The sequence below is a fragment of the Anolis sagrei genome, chromosome 12 (genome assembly GCF_037176765.1).
Source record: "Anolis sagrei isolate rAnoSag1 chromosome 12, rAnoSag1.mat, whole genome shotgun sequence".
In the NCBI taxonomy this organism is placed as follows: Eukaryota; Metazoa; Chordata; class Lepidosauria; order Squamata; family Dactyloidae; genus Anolis; species Anolis sagrei.
Window position 1 is genome coordinate 18,433,544 of NC_090032.1, and position 19,677 is coordinate 18,453,220.

The 19,677-nt window shown below is 43.7% G+C and overlaps 1 long non-coding RNA gene across 1 annotated transcript; it reads right to left on the bottom strand.

The window, feature by feature from the left end:
- Nucleotides 1–10,361: 10,361 nt before the first annotated feature.
- On the bottom strand, nt 10,362–18,573 carry LOC137097726 (uncharacterized). Its single transcript, XR_010910398.1, has 2 exons — nt 12,518–18,573; nt 10,362–12,122 (listed from the first exon to the last, which is right to left on the bottom strand). It is a non-coding gene; the product is annotated as an uncharacterized lncRNA (long non-coding RNA).
- Nucleotides 18,574–19,677: the final 1,104 nt, after the last annotated feature.

The window sequence follows — 19,677 nt, forward strand, 5'->3', positions numbered from 1 at the left end:
AGAAAGTGGGTAATGGCGGTTCTGTATGCCAAGTTTGGTCTTTATTGGTCTTTGGATAATGGCAGCATTATTTTCAGGAAGTGAGTGAAGGTACTTGAAGTCCCATCATCCATGGACCATCCTCCTACAAACAGCAGCAGGATATAGAGTGGGTCATGGGGGCTCTGTGTGCCAAGTTTGGTCTTTATCAGTCATTAGATGAGGGTGGCAGTGGTGTCAGTAAGTGAGTGAAGGTACTGCAAGTCCCATCATCCAAAGTTCATCCCCTTTCAAACTGCAGCAGGATGTAGAGTGGATCATGGGGGCTCTGTGTGCCAAGTGTGGTCTTGATTGGTCATTAGAAGAGGGTTGCAGCAATCTTTGAAAGGGAGTAGAGGTACTTGAAGTCCCATCATCCATCGTTTGTCCTCCTCCAAACTGCAGCAAGATGTAGAGTGGGTCATTGGAGCTCCATGTGCCAAGTTTAGTCTTGATTAGTCATTGGCGAGGGTCTCAGTGGTCTCAGGAAGTGAGCAAAGGTACTGCAAGTCCCATCATCCATCTCCAAAGTTTTCCAAACAACACCAGGATGTAACGTGGGTCATGAGAGGTCTATGTGCCAAGTTTGGTCTTGATCCGTCATTGGATGAGGTTTGCAGAGGTCTCAGAATGTGAGTGAAGGTACTGGAAGTTCCATCATCCATGGTCCACCCTTCTCCAAAACTGCAGCAGGATGTAGAGTGGGTCATAGGGGCTCTATGTGGCAACGTTGGTCTTGATTGGTCATTAGATGAGTTTTGCAGCAGTCTTTGGTAGTGGAGGTACTTGAAGTCCCATCATCCATGGTCTGTAGTCCTCCAAACTGCTCCAGGATGTAGAGTGGGTCATTGAAGCTCCATGTGCCAAGTTTAGTCTTGATGAGTCATTGGCAAGGGTCTCAGTGGTCTCAGGAAGTGAGTGAAGTGACTGCAAGTCCCATCATCCATTGTCAAATTCTTCCAAACCGCACCGGGATGTAGAGTGGGTCATGCGGGCTCTCTGTGTAAATTGTGGTCCTGATCCATCATCGTTGGCAGTTGTAATGGTCTTAGGAAGGGAGTGCAGGTATTGCAAGTCCCATCGTCCATGGTGCATCCTCCTTCAAACTGCACCTAGATGTAGAGTGTGTCATGGAGACTCAGTGTGCCAAGTTTGGTATTTATTGGTAATTGGATGAGGGTTGCAGTGGTCTCAAGAATTGAGCAAAGGTACTGCAAGTCCCATGGTCCATCCCCGGCCAAACCACACCAGACATGAAGTGGGTCATGAGAGGTCTATGTTCCAAGTTTGGTCCTGATCAGTCATTGGATGAGGTTAACAGCGGTCTCAGAATGTGAGTGATGGTACTGCAAGTCCCATCATCCATGGTTGCAGTAGGATGTTGAGTCGGTCTTGCAGGCTCTGTGTGCCAAGTGTGGTCTGTATTGGTAATTCTCTGACTCGGCCCCCTCTGGCCTTTTCCTTTCCTCTCTTAGTCATCTCGGAATCTTGGAATTGAGGCTGGCCAATCAGAGACCATATGCAAATTTCCTTCTCATGTCCCCGTTTCTGCCATGAACTGTTTTCTCCACCAGGGGCTCCTATTGAAGCTGGCCAATCAGAGACCATATACAAATAGCACCACTGCGGCAGCCAATCAGAATGTTGGAACTTTCAGGCTGGCCAATCAAAACGCTGGCACATACTCCTCCCGTCGCACCGCCACACTTTTGTCCGCCGCATACAAACTTTCACCTTTATTATATACATAGATATAGATATAGATATAGATATAGATATAGATATAGATATAGATATAGATATAGATATAGATATAGATATAGATAGATAGATTGTGTCAGGGGCAGACCAAACAGTTGCGTTGCATTTTTCAAACAAACAAACAAACAAACAAACCACAAAGATGAAGCCGCGCATCCCCCTGACCCCGAGAGCGGCGGAGGCCCCTGCCTTCAAATTGGTGTGAACTGCAGCGGAGAGTTCCGCAGTTCCTGGGAGCCAAGTTTGGGAATCTGCGTCAATTAAAACCGCGGATACGGAAACCTTCCTATTGGACCCCCGTATCCGCTAAAATCTCGAAACGCAATGGACCCCCTAAAAACGAAACGAGTTTAGAAACAAATTTTTCCATTGTTACCCAAGCCTACTTTCCATGTATACATTAAGCCCACTTGCCTAGTTCACAACCTTGGAGAATGCCTGTCATAGATGGGGGCGAAACGTCAGGAGAGAATGCTTCTGGAACATGTCCGGACAGCAATCCAGCTCAAACGAGAACTCTCAAGACACTGTTAGCCCTGAGCCACGGCTGTTCAACTGCGATGCTGGGAGTTGTAGTGCGGAACAGGACCGGCCCCAAGCTTTTGGCCTTTCCAGCTCCTTACCTTTGTGACAAAATAAAGAAAAGGGAAATTATAAACCCAGAGAGGAAGCCACCCAATGTGTATTACACGGAGCTGTGCACCGCATTTAGCAAAGGCCCGGAGTGAAATTTGCTTAAGCCCCTTGAAATCGAGGGGCTTAAGCGGCCGTGACTCTGTGCTGCACATTTCCCTTACCCTCAGCCCATCCTTTGAAGTGTTGTTGTGCCCATTAAAACACGCTGGAGTGTGTCTGCACTGGAGAACAAATGTGGGTTGACGCCACTTTGACTGCCGTGACTCAAGTCCTGGGAATTATAGTTTGATGAGACTGTGACACTATTTGGGTACCAATATTAGTACTAAAAGGGTTACAAATCAGTTTTTTTGTCAACTTGAGATTCGGTTTGATTATTTGGGGTGCTGATTCAGAAAGTTGCATTGGATAGACTACATCAGCTCTAGATTATTAAATATTTATTATTATTTTATTATACCCCAAGGCGGTATATAAATACAGTAAATACATATATAAATATATATTTTTGTGGCCGAGCAGATAGTGACGACTGGATGGCTTATGCTGTGTATCAGAAGCCAGAGCTGATGTGGTCTATCCAATGCAATTTTCGGAATTAGCACCCCAAATAACCAAACCCAATCTCAAGTTGACCCAAAACTGATTTGTAATTTGTATTTAGTATTCTAGAGTTGATGTAGTAGTACAGTAGAGTCTCGCTTATCTGACATTCGGTCTTATCCGACGCTCTTCCATCCTATCATTTTCATTCCTTCCTTCTACTCTATCATCTGTCTGCTTATCAGCTAAGCCAACCTACTCCCCCCCCTCTCTCTCTCTAATCTATCTACAGTAGAGTCTCACTTATCCAACCTTCGCTTATCCGACATTCTGTCTTATCCGATGCTCTTCCATCCTATCATTTTCATTCCTTCCTTCTACTCTATCATCTGTCTGTTTATCAACTAAGCCAACCTACTCCCTCTATCTATCTATCTATCTATCTATCTATCTATCTAATCTATCTACAGTAGAGTCTCACTTATCCAACCTTCGCTTATCCGACATTCCATCTTATCCAACACTCTTCCATCCTATCATTTTCCTTCCTTCTACTCGATCATCTATCTGCTTACCAACTAAGACAAGCTACCCCCTCTTGCCTGTCTGTCTATCTATCTATCTATCTATCTATCTATCTATCTATCTATCTATCTATGGTAGAGTCTTGCTTATCCAACCTTCACTTATCTGACATTCCATCTTATCCAACTCTCTTCCATCCTATCATTTTCCTTCCTTCTACTCTATCATCTATCTACTTACCAACTTAAGCCCACCTCTCCTCCTGCCTTTTGTCTGTCTGTCTGTCTGTCTATCTATGGTAGAGTCTCGCTTATCTGACCTTTGTTACAGTAAGTTGTAGCAGGACTAAGTGTGTGTGTTGAAGAAAAACCTTATGGTAATCATTATGTGCAGCTGGTAATGTAGGTCAACCAGCAATCTTGGACCACACCAGATAGGGTATAACTGTATGGGTTTTTAGAATACAGGTCTGGAGAGCTTTTTCTCTGAGGAGATCTATGCTCAAAGGCTCTGCTGTGAGGAGCAGGTTGTAGAGAAGCCATAATGCTTCTCTATGTGTATGTTTTGAATTCTCATTTAACTTAAGATGAAGATGCCTTATTTTGTGTTATTTTCAAAAACTATGGTAGAGTCTTGCTTATCCAACCTTCGCTTATCCGACATTCTGGCTTATCCGATGCTCTTCCATGCTATCATTTCCCTCTCCTCTCCTCCTTCCTCTCATCTATCTATCTATCTATCTATCTATCTATCTATCTATCTATCTACCTAACTATAGTAGAGTCTCGCTTATCCAACCTTTGTTTATCCGACATTCTGTTTTATCCAGTGCTCTTCCATGCTATCATTTCCCTCTCCTCTCCTCTCCTCTATCTATCTATCTATCTATCTATCTATCTATCTATCTATCTATCTATGGTAGAGTATCCGACATTCCGGCTTATCCGATGCTCTTCCATGCTATCATTTCCCTCTCCTCTCCTCCTTCCTCTCATCTATCTATCTATCTATCTATCTACCTATCTATAGTAGAGTCTCGCTTATCCAACCTTTGTTTATCCGACATTCTGTTTTATCCAGTGCTCTTCCATGCTATCATTTCCCTCTCCTCTCCTCTCCTCTATCTATCTATCTATCTATCTATCTATCTATCTATCTATGGTAGAGTATCCGACATTCCGGCTTATCCGATGCTCTTCCATGCTATCATTTCCCTCTCCTCTCCTCCTTCCTCTCATCTATCTGTCTATCTATCTATCTATCTATCTATCTATCTATCTATCTATCTATCTACCTACCTATCTATAGTAGAGTCTCGCTTATCCAATCTTCGCTTATCTGACATTCCTGCTTATCCGATGCTCTTCCATGCTATCATTTCCCTCTCCTCTCCTCCTTCCTCTCATCTATCCATCTATCTATCTATCTATCTATCTGTCTATCTATCTATCTATAGTAGAGTCTCGCTTATCCAACCTTTGTTTATCCGACATTCTGTTTTATCCAGTGCTCTTCCATGCTATCATTTCCCTCTCCTCTATCTATCTATCTATCTATCTATCTATCTATGGTAGAGTATCCGACATTCCGGCTTATCCAATGCTCTTCCATGCTATCATTTCCCTCTCCTCTCCTCCTTCCTCTCATCTATCTATCTATCTATCTATCTATCTATCTATCTACCTATCTATAGTAGAGTCTCGCTTATCCAATCTTCGCTTATCTGACATTCCTGCTTATCCGATGCTCTTCCATGCTATCATTTCCCTCTCCTCTCCTCCTTCCTCTCATCTATCTATCTATCTATCTATCTATCTATCTATCTATCTACCTATCTATAGTAGAGTCTCGCTTATCCAATCTTCGCTTATCTGACATTCCGGCTTATCCGATGCTCTTCCATGCTATCATTTCCCTCTCCTCTCCTCCTTCCTCTCATCTATCTATCTATCTATCTATCTATCTATCTATCTACCTATCTATAGTAGAGTCTCGCTTATCCAATCTTCGCTTATCTGACATTCCTGCTTATCCGATGCTCTTCCATGCTATCATTTCCCTCTCCTCTCCTCCTTCCACTCATCTATCTATCTATCTATCTATCTATCTATCTATCTATCTATCTATGGTAGAATCTCGTTTATCTGACCTTCGCTTATCCAACATTCCGTCTTATCAGATGTTTTCTCATCCTATCATTTTCCTTCCTTCCTTCTATTCTATTATCTATCTGCTTATCAACTAAGCCAACTTCTCCTCCTTCCTCTTATCTATCTATCTATCTATCTATCTATCTATCTATCTATCTATGGTAGAGTCTCGCTTCTCCGACCTTCGCTTATCCGACATGCTGTCTTATCCGACATTTTTTCATCCTATCATTTCCCTTCCTTCCTTCTACTCTATCATCTATCTACTTACTGACTAAGCCACACTCTCCTCCTCCCTCTCATCTGTCTATCTATCTATCTATCTATCTATCTATCTATCTATCTATCTATCTATCTATGGTAGAGTCTCACTTATCCGACCTTCGCTTTTCTGACATTCTGTCTTATCTGACACTCTTCCTGTCATTTTCCTTGCTTCCTTCTATGCTATAATCTATCTGCTTACCAACTAAGCCAACCTCTCCTCTTTCCTTCTATCTATCTATCTATCTATCTATCTATCTATCTATCTATCTATGGTAGAGTCTCGCTTCTCCGACCTTCGCTTATCTGACATTCCGTCTTATCCGACGTTTTTTCATCCTATCATTTCCCTTCCTTTCTTCTACTCTATCATCTATCTGCTTACTGACTAAGCCACGCTCTCCTCCTCCCTCTCATCTGTCTGTCTATCTATCTATCTATCTATCTATCTATCTATCTATCTATCTATCTATGGTAGAGTCTCACTTATCTGACCTTCACTTATCCGACATTCCGTCTTAGCCGATGCTATTATCCGACGCCCCTCTTTTCCTCCAACATTTCCCGTTCAACTCTCTCTCCATTCCCAATAAGTGAAAAAGGCAAGACGAGGAGGAGGGAGGAAAGGAGGAAAAGAGGTAGGACCGGAAGTGGAATTATCCTACCTCCTTCTCTCTGTGATTTCCACGCTCCTCTTCCACATCTGGGTACTTCGTGCTGAGCCCCTCTAGCCCCGAGGCCTTCCCTTGCCTTAACTCTTTGAGTCCCTGTTGTTAGTATTCTAGGTGTTGGATGGGTAATAGTACTACCTGTACTAGCCAACATTTTTGCTTATCCGACATTCTTGTGGCTTGTTTATGTCGGATAAGTGGGACGCTACTGTAGTAATCTTTCGTGGGTAGTCACCCTCTCCCTTTCTGACATCTCCGTTGCCTTGGTACTGTAATAGGGTTTCGTAAGACCAATTGCTCTTGCTGCTGTGTGGTTTTCGAGGCAATGGTGTAGTAATGGTGAGGCCGCGGATAATATTATCTTTCTTGCGGACCACTAGTGCAGCCCCCAGTGGTGCAGTGGGTTAAACTGCTGAGCTGCTGAACTTGCTGATTGTTTATGGCCAAGCAGAGGGCTAGAGAGTTTATCTATGATGATGATCGTGTCATCACCGCTCAAGCAGGGAGCTTTGAAATGGCTGAACAGAAGCTCTCCGAAGCTCTAGGTGCTCTTATTGCCTATTACAGGAAAAACCAGCTTGCTCCATCAATGTTTAACATTTACACAAATGACCAGCCATTGCCAGAAGAGACAGACAGTTTCATCTATGTTGACGATCATGCCATCACCGCTCAAGCAGGGAGCTTTGGAATGGCTGAACAGAAGCACTCCGAAGCTCTAGGTGTTCTTATTGCCTTTTACAGAGAAAACTAGCTTGCTCCATCAATGTTTACCATTTACACAAATGACCAGCCATTGCCAGAAGGGACAGAGAGTTTCACCTATGTCGACGATCATGCTATCACCACCCAAGCAGGGAGCTTTGAAATAGCTGAACAGAAGCTCTTCGAAGGTCTAGGTGCTCTTATTGCCTATTACAGGGAAAACTAGCTTGCTCCATCAATGTTTAACATTTACACAAATGACCAGCCATTGCAGAAGGGACAGAAAGTTTCATCTACGTCGACGATCATGCTATCACCACCCAAGCAGGGAGCTTTGAAATAGCTGAACAGAAGCTCTCCGAAGCTCTAGGTGCTCTTATTGCCTATTACAGGGAAAACCAGCTTGCTCCATCAATGTTTAACATTTACACAAATGGCCAGCCATTGCCAGAAGAGACAGAGAGTTTCATCTATGTTGACGATCATGCTATCACCACCCAAGCAGGGAGATTTGAAATGGCTGAACAGAAGCTCTCCAAAGCTTTAGGTGCTCTTAACCGCCTCCTGTGGCATAGTGTATTGAAGTGCTGAGTTGCTGAAAGGTTGCAGGTTCAAATCCAGGGAGCGAGGTGAGCTCCCACTGTTAGCCCCAGCTTCTGCCAACCTAGCAGTTCAAAAACATGCAAATTTGAGTAGCTAAATAGATACTGCTTTAGTGGGAAGGTAATGGCGCTCCATGCAGTCATGCTGGCCACATGACCTTGGAGGTGTCTATGGACAATGCCGGCTCTTCGACTTAGAAATGGAGATGAGCACCACACCCCAGAGTCAGACATGACTGGACTTACTATCTAGGTATGTATCTATCTATGTATGTATCAATGTATGTATCGATGTATGTATGTATGTATGTATGTATCTATCTATCTATCTATCTATCTATCTATGGATCTATGTATATCTATGTATGTGTCTATCTATTTACCTATGTATCTATGTGTGTATGTATCTATCTACGTATCTATCTATCTATCTATCTATCTATCTATCTATCTATCTATCTATCTTTCTATTTATCTATGTATGTATGTATGTATGTATCTATCTATCTACCTATCTACCTACCTACCTACCTACGTATCTATCTATCTATCTATCTATCTATCTATCTATCTATCTATGGATCTATGTATGTATCTATGTATGTGTCTGTCTATTTACCTATGTATCTATGTATGTACGTATCTATCTATCTATCTATCTATCTTTCTATTTATCTATGTATGTATGTATGTATGTATCTATCTATCTACCTATCTACCTACCTACCTACCTACGTATCTATCTATCTATCTATCTATCTATCTATCTATCTATCTATCTATCTATCTATCTATGGATCTATGTATGTATCTATGTATGTGTCTGTCTATTTACCTATGTATCTATGTATGTACGTATCTATCTATCTATCTATCTATCTATCTATCTATCTATCTATCTATCTATCTTTCTATCTTTCTATTTATCTATCTATGTATCTATCTATATATCTATCTACCTATGTATGTATGTATGTATGTATCTATCTATCTATCTACCTATTTATCTATGTATGTATGTTTCTATGTATGTATGTCAGTCCTAGCTTCTGCCAACCTAGCAATTCGAAAACATGCAAATTTGAGTAGCTGAATAGGTACTGCTTTAGTGGGAAGGTAATGGCGCTCCATGCAGTCATGCTGGCCGCATGAGCTTGGAGGAGTCTATGGACAACGCCGGCTCTTCGGCTTCGAAATGGAGATGAGCAGCAACCCCAAGAGTTGGACACGACTAGACTTCATGTCAGGGGAAACCTACCTTTACCTTTACCTTTACCTTTACCTTTACTTTACCTTTACTTTACCTTTACTTTACCTTTACCTTTACCTTTACCCTTACCCTTACCTTTACCTTTACCTTACCTTACCTTGCTTTAGCTTTAGCTTTAGCTTTAGCTTTAGCTTTACCTTACTTTACCTTTACCTTTACCTTTACCTTTACCCTTACCTTACCTTGCTTTAGCTTTAGCTTTAGCTTTAGCTTTAGCTTTAGCTTTAGCTTTACCTTTACCCTTACCTTACCTTACCTTACCTTACCTTAGCTTTACCTTTACCTTTACCTTTACCTTTACCTTTACCTTTACCTTTACCTTACCTTACCTTGCTTTAGCTTTAGCTTTAGCTTTAGCTTTACCTTACTTTAGCTTTAGCTTTAGCTTTACCTTACTTTACCTTTACCTTTACCTTTACCTTTACCCTTACCCTTACCCTTACCTTACCTTACCTTACCTTACCTTACCTTGCTTTAGCTTTAGCTTTAGCTTTAGCTTTAGCTTTAGCTTTAGCTTTACCTTTACCTTCCCTTTACCTTTACCTTTACCTTTACCCTTACCCTTACCCTTACCCTTACCCTTACCCTTACCCTTACCCTTACCCTTACCTTTACCTTTACCTTTACCTTTACCTTTACCTTTACCTTTACTTTACCTTTACCTTTACCTTTACCTTTACCCTTACCCTTACCCTTACCCTTACCTTACCTTACCTTGCTTTAGCTTTAGCTTTAGCTTTAGCTTTAGCTTTAGCTTTAGCTTTACCTTTACCTTTACCTTTACCTTTACCTTCCCTTTACCTTTACCTTTACCCTTACCCTTACCCTTACCCTTACCCTTACCCTTACCCTTACCTTACCTTACCTTACCTTTACCTTTACCTTTACCTTTACCTTTACCTTTACCTTTACCTTTACCTTACCTTTAGCTTTAGCTTTAGCTTTAGCTTTACCTTACCTTACCTTACCTTACCTTACCTTACCTTACCTTACCTTTACCTTTACCTTTACCTTTACCTTTACCTTTACTTTACCTTTACCTTTACCTTTACCTTACTTTACCTTTACCTTTACCTTTACCTTTACCAGTAAAGGTAACCACAGATTGGGAACCACTGGTGTAGCCCTTACATGCCAATTAATTCATTTTACTGACTCGGCTTCCGACTTGAATCGCAGGATCCGGCCGGTACAAAAGAAAGACGAACACACTGTATACGAAGTATAGAATCAATTGTATTCCCCTTTTGTGCTAAATGTACATGGGTTGGACTGTTTTTTTGTCTGTTTTGTTCATAGTCATCTCTTTTTTGTTTTTTTAATCAGTAACACTTTACAATAACATTGAAGAATACAGGAATTTTACAGGGTAAATATGCAGAATCACAGTTTTCCCCCCCAACCCCTGCCCAGAAAAAACATAACAAACAAACAGGAAAGATTGTATTATCGTTATTATTCTCATTTTCGTTGTTCTCGTCGTTTTAAAAAAGTCCTCATTACAAAAAGAAAAAATCCGAATGAAACCGAAAAAACGGATTTCCACTCCAAATGGAATGTCGTTGGGGGGAAAAAAAAAGAGAAGGAAAAAAAATCATCCAAAGGAAGAATCGATTTCCTCACTCCGATCTTTTTTTTTTTTATTAGTATTATTATTATTATTTAGAAAAAGAGGGGTTTTGGGGGGATTTCAGGGTGGTTTTGTTTCCCTCCCCCGTTAAGACGGGATTCGGAATATTATTTTTTTTCCGTTTTTAGACCTTCTGCATGTTCCCCCTCCCCAGATAAAAATAAAATATTAATAATGTACAAATAAATTTACATTTGGTAAGAATGTTCATCGTTCTCTCGTAGAAAGGGGTAGAACGGCCTGCCCGAGAAGCAGCGGAGGGTCATGAAAGGCGTCACCGGGAGGGAAGAACATGGAAATTAAGGACAATTAACACAAACAGTGGATGCCCACCAACTCCCCAAAAGCCAACGTTGCATCGATTACCTCTGGATGGAGAGACGGCATCAGTTGGCCCGAAAACCCCTTGTTTCGCTGACCCTAAATCTCCTAAAATCGGCCTCTCTTCCCCTTAAACTTCACTTACGGGGGCAAAATAGTATTTTTTGGAGAGCTAGACAGCTCTATGCTTGGCCCAAATGCCATACGTGACTTGATATGTTTCTGATCAACGCTGGATGGATGAATGAAGCCAACTGTGGCCTTCAGAAGTTACCAATGGCCCCACAAACTTGGTGAAGGTCTGGGCCCATAACCAACACAAGGCCACAAGCTTATCGCTATACGGACACCTTCCCTCAAGTGATCTCCATCTGAAGAAAGCTCTATGCTTGGCCCCGATGCCATACATGAGTTGACATGAATGAATGAAGCCAACCATGGCCTTCAGAAGTTACCAATGGCCCCACAAACTTGGTGAAGGTCTGGGCCCATAACCAACACAAGGCCACAAGCTTATCGCTATACGGACACCTTCCCTCAAGTGATCTCCATCTGAAGAAAGCTCTATGCTTGGCCCCGATGCCATACATGAGTTGACATGAATGAATGAAGCCAACCATGGCCTTCAGAAGTTACCAATGGCCTCACAAACTTGGTGAAGGTCTGGGCCCATAACCAACACAAGGCCACAAGCTTATCGCTATACGGACACCTTCCCTCAAGTGATCTCCATCTAAATAAAGCTCTATGCTTGGCCCAAGATACCATACATGAGTTGACATGTCTCCAATCACACTGGATGGATGAATGAAGCCAACCGTGGCCTTCAGAAGTTACCAATGGTCCCACGAACTCAGTGAACGTCTGGGCCCACTACAGACATAAGGCCACAAGCTTTTGGCTATACAGACACCTTCCCTCAAGTGATCTCCATCTAAATAAAGCTCTATGCTTGGCCCCAGATGCCATACATGAGTTGACATGTCTCTGATCAACGCTGGATGGATGAATGAAGCCAACCATGGCCTTCAGAAGGCCATGGTTGGCTTCATGAAGTCAGTGAAGGTGGCCCCATGAACTCAGTGAAGGTCTGGGCCCAATACAGACACAAGGCCACAAGCTTTTGGCTATACAGACCCCTTCCCTCAAGTGATCTCCATCTGAAGCAAGCTCAGATGCCATACATGAGTTGACATGTCTCCGATCAATGCTGGATGGATAAATGAAGTCAACCGTGGCCTTCAGAAGTTACCAATGGCCCCACAAAATTGGTGAAGGTCTGGGCCCATAACCAACACAAGGCCACAAGCTTATCGCTATACGGACACCTTCCCTCAAGTGATCTCCATCTAAATAAAGCTCTATGCTTGGCCCCAGATGCCATACATGAGTTGACATGAATGAATGAAGCCAACCATGGCCTTCAGAAGTTACCAATGGCCCCACAAACTTGGTGAAGGTCTGGGCCCATAACCAACACAAGGCCACAAGCTTATCGCTATACGGACACCTTCCCTCAAGTGATCTCCATCTGAAGAAAGCTCTATGCTTGGCCCCGATGCCATACATGAGTTGACATGAATGAATGAAGCCAACCATGGCCTTCAGAAGTTACCAATGGCCTCACAAACTTGGTGAAGGTCTGGGCCCATAACCAACACAAGGCCACAAGCTTATCGCTATACGGACACCTTCCCTCAAGTGATCTCCATCTAAATAAAGCTCTATGCTTGGCCCAAGATACCATACATGAGTTGACATGTCTCCAATCACACTGGATGGATGAATGAAGCCAACCGTGGCCTTCAGAAGTTACCAATGGTCCCACGAACTCAGTGAACGTCTGGGCCCACTACAGACATAAGGCCACAAGCTTTTGGCTATACAGACACCTTCCCTCAAGTGATCTCCATCTAAATAAAGCTCTATGCTTGGCCCCAGATGCCATACATGAGTTGACATGTCTCTGATCAACGCTGGATGGATGAATGAAGCCAACCATGGCCTTCAGAAGGCCATGGTTGGCTTCATGAAGTCAGTGAAGGTGGCCCCATGAACTCAGTGAAGGTCTGGGCCCAATACAGACACAAGGCCACAAGCTTTTGGCTATACAGACCCCTTCCCTCAAGTGATCTCCATCTGAAGCAAGCTCAGATGCCATACATGAGTTGACATGTCTCCGATCAATGCTGGATGGATAAATGAAGTCAACCGTGGCCTTCAGAAGTTACCAATGGCCCCACAAAATTGGTGAAGGTCTGGGCCCATAACCAACACAAGGCCACAAGCTTATCGCTATACGGACACCTTCCCTCAAGTGATCTCCATCTAAATAAAGCTCTATGCTTGGCCCCAGATGCCATACATGAGTTGACATGAATGAATGAAGCCAACCATGGCCTTCAGAAGTTACCAATGGCCCCAAAACTTGGTGAAGGTCTGGGCCCATAACCAACACAAGGCCACAAGCTTGTCGCTATATGGACACCTTCCTTCAAGTTATCTCCATCTAAATAAAGCTCTACGCTTGGCCCCAGATGCCATACATGAGTTGACATGAATGAATGAAGCCAACCATGGCCTTCAGAACTTACCAATGGCCCCACAAACTTGGTGAAGGTCTGGGACCATAACCAACACAAGGCCACAAGCTTATCGCTATACGGACACCTTCCCTCAAGTGATCTCCATCTAAATAAAGCTCTATATTTGACCCCCGATGCCATACATGAGTTGACATGTCTCTGATCAATGCTGGATGGATGAATGAAGCCAGTGAAGGTGGCCCCATGAACTCAGTGAAGGTCTGGGCCCACTACAGACACAAGGCCACAAGCTTTTGGCTATATAGACACCTTCCCTCAAGTGATCTCCATCTGAAGCAAGCTCAGATGCCATACATGAGTTGACATGTCTCCGATCAATGCTGGATGGATGAATGAAGCCAACCGTGGCCTTCAGAAGTTACCAATGGCTCCACAAACTTGGTGAAGGTCTGGGCCCATAACCAACACAAGGCCACAAGCTTATCGTTATACGGACACCTTCCCTCAAGTGATCTCCATCTAAATAAAGCTCTATGCTTGGCCCCAGATGCCATACATGAGTTGACATGAATGAATGAAGCCAACCATGGCCTTCAGAAGTTACCAGTGGCCCCACAAACTTGGTGAAGGTCTGGGCCCATAACCAACACAAGGCCACAAGCTTATCGCTATATGGACACCTTCCCTCAAGTGATCTCCATCTAAATAAAGCTCTATGCTTGGCCCCAGATGCCATACATGAGTTGACATGAATGAATGAAGCCAACCATGGCCTTCAGAAGTTACCAGTGGCCCCACAAACTTGGTGAAGGTCTGGGCCCATAACCAACACAAGGCCACAAGCTTATCGCTATATGGACACCTTCCCTCAAGTGATCTCCATCTAAATAAAGCTCTATGCTTGGCCCCAGATGCCATACATAAGTTGACATGTCTCTGATCAACGCTGGATGGATGGATGAAGCCAACCGTGGCCTTTAGAAGTTACCAATGGCCCCATGAACTCAGTGAAGGTCTGGGCCCACTACAGACACAAGGCCACAAGCTTTTGGCTATACAGACACCTTCCCTCAAGTGATCTCCATCTGAAGAAAGCTCCATGTTTGGCCCCCGATGCCATACATGAGTTGACATGTCTCCGATCAACGCTGGATGGAAGGATGAAGCCAACCGTGGCCTTCAGAAGTTGCCAAGGGCCCCACAAACTCAGTGAAGGTCTAGTCTCTTTTCTGGGCCCAACAACGCTGGTTGGACCAATGCTGGATGGATGAATGAAGCCAACTGTGGCCTACGGAAGTGGTCAATGGCCCCACAAAGTCAGTGAAGGTATGGGCCCACTATCTACACAAGACCACAAGCTTTTTGGCTATACAGACTCCTTCCCTCAAGTGATCTCCAGCTGAAGAAAGTTCTGTCCTTGGCCCCAGATGCCATACATGAATTGACATGTCTCTGATCAACACTGGATGGATGAATGAAGCCAACCATAGCCTTTGGGCTCAGTGAAGGTCCACTCCCTTTTCTGGGCCCACTACCAACACAAGGACACACATTTTTGGTTATACAGACACCTTCCTTCAAGTGATCTCCATCTGAAGAAAGCTGTATGCCTGGCCCCTGATACCATACATGAGTTGACATGTCACTGATCAATGCTGGATGGATGAATGAATCCAACCATGGCCTTCAAAAGCGGCCAATAGCCCCACAAACTCAGTGAAGGTCTGGGCCCACTACAAACACAAGACCACAAGCTTCAAGTGATCTCCATCTGAAGACCAACGATGGAGAAACTCTTCTTCCTTTACTTCTTCACTATTTAACAAAGGAGGACTTCTGTATAGGTCAAAAGTTCCATCTCAAAGCTACCTTCTCGCTTCTACCGAGACCCACTTTCTTCTCCATCTCTATGAAGTCCCTGAGTTTCTCAAGAACTTGGTCCTTCAATGTGTCCTTCAGCCATCGATAGGACCTTGTTTGGGATGCTGGACATTAAGGCTGAGAGGTGATGCCACCTCCGGAGGGCTCATCCTTCGCTCTGATGCCTCCAAGAACCAACTACGACCACTGTTTCGATATATTCATTTCAGGAGACCCAACATGTCCTTCTCTGACATAGAAATGCAAACCTATTCTATTTGATAGCATAACTTTTCCAGACCTATCTTTGGCCTCTATTTGTAGGTTGTTACATTAAACATGTCAACTTTGTAAGTTGTTGAGTTGACATGTTTCTGAAAACCACAACCAATGAGTTGACATGTCTTTGGTCAACACTGGATGGATGAGACATGTCAGAGTCATGTCAACTCATCAGTTGTGGTTTTCAACATAGGACGCATGTACCAGTCAACACTGGATGGATGGGACATGTCAAAGTCATGTCAACTCATCAGTTGCGGTTTTCAACGTAGGACACATGCACCAGTCAACACTGGATGGATGAGACATGTCAGAGACATGTCAACTCATCAGTTGTGGTTTTCAACGTATGGCGCATGCACCAGTCAACACTGGATGGATGGGACATATCAGAGTCATGTCAACTCATCTGTTGTGGTTTTCAATGTATGGCGAATGCACCAGTCAACACTGGATGGATGGGACATATCAGAGTCATGTCAACTCATCAGTTGTGGTTTTCAACGTATGGCGAATGCACCAGTCAACACTGGATGGATGGGACATATCAGAGTCATGTCAACTCATCTGTTGTGGTTTTCAATGTATGGCGAATGCACCAGTCAACACTGGATGGATGGGACATGTCAGAGTCATGTCAACTCATCAGTTGTGGTTTTCAACGTAGGACGCATGCACCAGTCAACACCGGATGGATGGGACATGTCAGAGTCATGTCAACTCATCAGTTGTGGTTTTCAACGTATGGCGCATGCACCACGGATGAGTCCATGTATCAAATGATGGCCACAACAATGGGATTCAAGATTCCCACAAGGATGAAGATTTCCCCTCTCTCTCCAGGTTCTCATGCAAATCAAGGGATGGAATTAGCATCTGTTTTCAATAGGAAGGCTGGACCGACAACTTTACGTAACTCATGGATTGTGAAGATGGGCAAGAGTCTTCCAATACACAAGTCTGTGTCCCGATACACAACAAATGGGATAGATGGGTATTGGTCCCATGACGCATCCATCTCTTTGCTACCCTGTGTAGTAACATAACCTTTACTAGAGATCGATGTTACAAATCTGGCCAATTCTAATTCCAACGTGTGTACGTTCCATCATTTCTGAATGAGATTGAGATCTTTGTTTTGTCTTTGTTCCCAATATAAAGGTTCCTAGGTCAAAAAGACATGTTAAATCTCAGATGGGCGATTCAGATTCTTGGACCATAAGTGGTCGAAAGTGTTGGTGGACCGTCATGCTTCTCCAAGAACCGACTTGTATGTTGGAAAACTCCAGATTTCCTCTAAATATGTTGGAAAGGCAACACAATGGAGGTGAAGCCTTGGTGAACCTCTGGGTGGATTTCAACTATGATTTCAAGCTCCTCGTTGCAAAAGAAGAGCAGCACCCATAACATAAAAAAATATTGTTTTGGGACTCAAGAGCATCTCAAATCCCCTTTCCTACCATTGCTATTTGGATTTCGAAGGATGTCAGAATCAAACATTTGGACGAAAATACGGAAAGGATGCAGCTACTCCTTTGGGTGGCATCTCGAGTTCCCCAGAAAAGGATCTACTTCAAGCTTTCCTCGTTGTGTTGACGGAGGCACCACTATGTCTCTAGGAGAGGTTGTTATCCGTTCTGCTGGGGATTAAATATACCTTTGAATGGCAGAAGCTACATTCAAAGATATGATCACTAAACGTTGTTTATAGCACCAACGAGAGGCGGCGAGGCACTGAACACGTATTCTCTCTCTTTCACGCAAACATACACAGCCGAGGAAAGATACCGGCATTGTGATTCCCTCCACGCTACCAAATTGTAGCACTCCCATACCAGTTTAACTGGCCCCGTTCCGACAGAATCGTGGGGTTTGCAAATTGGGGAGGCACTCGAGATCTCCGGCGTATCATACGCCGGAAAACCTCAAATCCCACAGGACGGAGCCACGGCAGTTAAAGGAGTATGAAAGTGTTACATGTTGTTAGTATGGACAGAACTTGGGACGAGGCGTCCCTTACCTCCAACAGTCTGGAGAAACCAGTTTTCCACTGATTCGAAACATGGCATCCATAGCATTGGGTTTTCCATACCAAGCATATGGAGCCTATGCTATGGAAACCCTGCTCCATATGCATTCTAGATCAAAATGCCTCAAAGTTTAGCGTTTAAGAAAAAAGTACAGTAGAGTCTCGCTTATCCGGCATTAATTGACTGGCAGAATGTCGGATAAACAAAAAGGTCGGATAATACGGATAGCGGCGCTAGACACCTAGAATACTAACAACAGAGACTCAAAGGATTAAGGCAAGGCGACACCCTGGGGTTAGACGGGCCCAGCAGGAAGTGGCCGGATGCGGAAGAAGAGCGTGGAAATCACGGAAGGAGGGAGGACGTTTCCGCTTCCGGTCTTGCCTCTTTCCCCGCTTTCCTCCCTCTTTCTCCTCCTCGTCTTGCCTTATTGGGAACGGAGAGAGAGTTGGGGAGCGCTCCTTGAATTGAAAGGGAAATGCTGGAGGAAAAGGAGGGCATCGGATAAGAGCATTGGATAAGATGGAATGTTGGATAAGCGAAGGTCGGATAAGTGAGGCAAAAGTGGAGCCTGGGTTGAAGCAAAGTACTAACCAGAGACGGCCCTAGGTAATTTTCAATGGTAAACAAAGAGTATTTTGGCACCCCCCCCCCCAACCAATCACTGATACATATTTTCTGCTCGTCGTGGGAGTTCTGTGTGCCATATTTGGTTCAATTCCATCATTGGTGGACTTCAGAATGCTCTTTGATTGTAGATGAACTATACATCCCAGTAACCGCAACTCGCATATGTCAAGGTCTATTTTCCCCCAAGAGCACCCCTGGCAAAATCAACTATACTGCAAACGCTTACTTTGCATAAGGGCTGAGCCGCCCCTGGTTCCAGTGTGCCTTCCCAGAATAGGAAACTCCAAGCATCACGTCCCAAATGCACTTTACTAGAGATTTAAGATTGTCTGCACATCGCACTTATCTCCAAAATTCTATCTATTTCACCTGTCATGCCCAGCATTTTAAAAATTTTAATCATTACATTGGCCCGGCCTTAGTTTTAAATGTGTCATGGTGTTATTCTTTAATGTTAATTGCTATTGTTGAGTTTATTTATTATGCTGTTGTTTTTTGATGTGTTGGGCCTCGGCCTCTTGTAAGCCGCACCGAGTCCTTCGGGAGATGTTAGCGGGGTATAAATAAAGGATTATTATTATTATTATTATTATTATTAGTATCCGGCATAAATGGACCGGAAGAATGTCGGATAAACAAAAAAGTCGGATAATACGGATAGCGGCGCTAGACACCTAGAATACTAACAACAGGGACTCAAAGGCTTAAGGCAAGGCGACACCCCGGGGTTAGAAGGGCCCAGCAAGAAGTGCCAGGATGCGGAAGAAGAGTGTGGAAATCACGGAAAGAGGGAGGACACTTCCGCTTCCTGTCTTGCCTCTTTCCTTCCTTTCCTCCCTCTTTCTCCTCCTCGTCTTGCCTTATTGGGAATGGAGAGAAAGTTGAATTGAAGGGGAAATGCTGGAGGAAAAGGGAGACATCAGATAAGATGGAATGTCGGATAAGCGAAGGTCGGATAAGCGAGGCAAAAGCGGAGCCTGGGTTGAAGCGAAGTGCTAACACACATGCACACAGGTTGAGCCTCCAGGGTTGTCGAACGCGTTATTGTTGTATTATTTTGCTATTGTTTTATTGTTGTATTGTGGGGAGATGGTAGCGGGGTATAAATAAAGTTTAATAATAATAATAATAATAATAATAATAATAATAATCTCTCACTTCCTGCTGCTTCTGCGCATGCAGTAGGAAGCGGGATGCATGCATCTCTACCCTCCAGTCTCCCCCTCGCTCTGT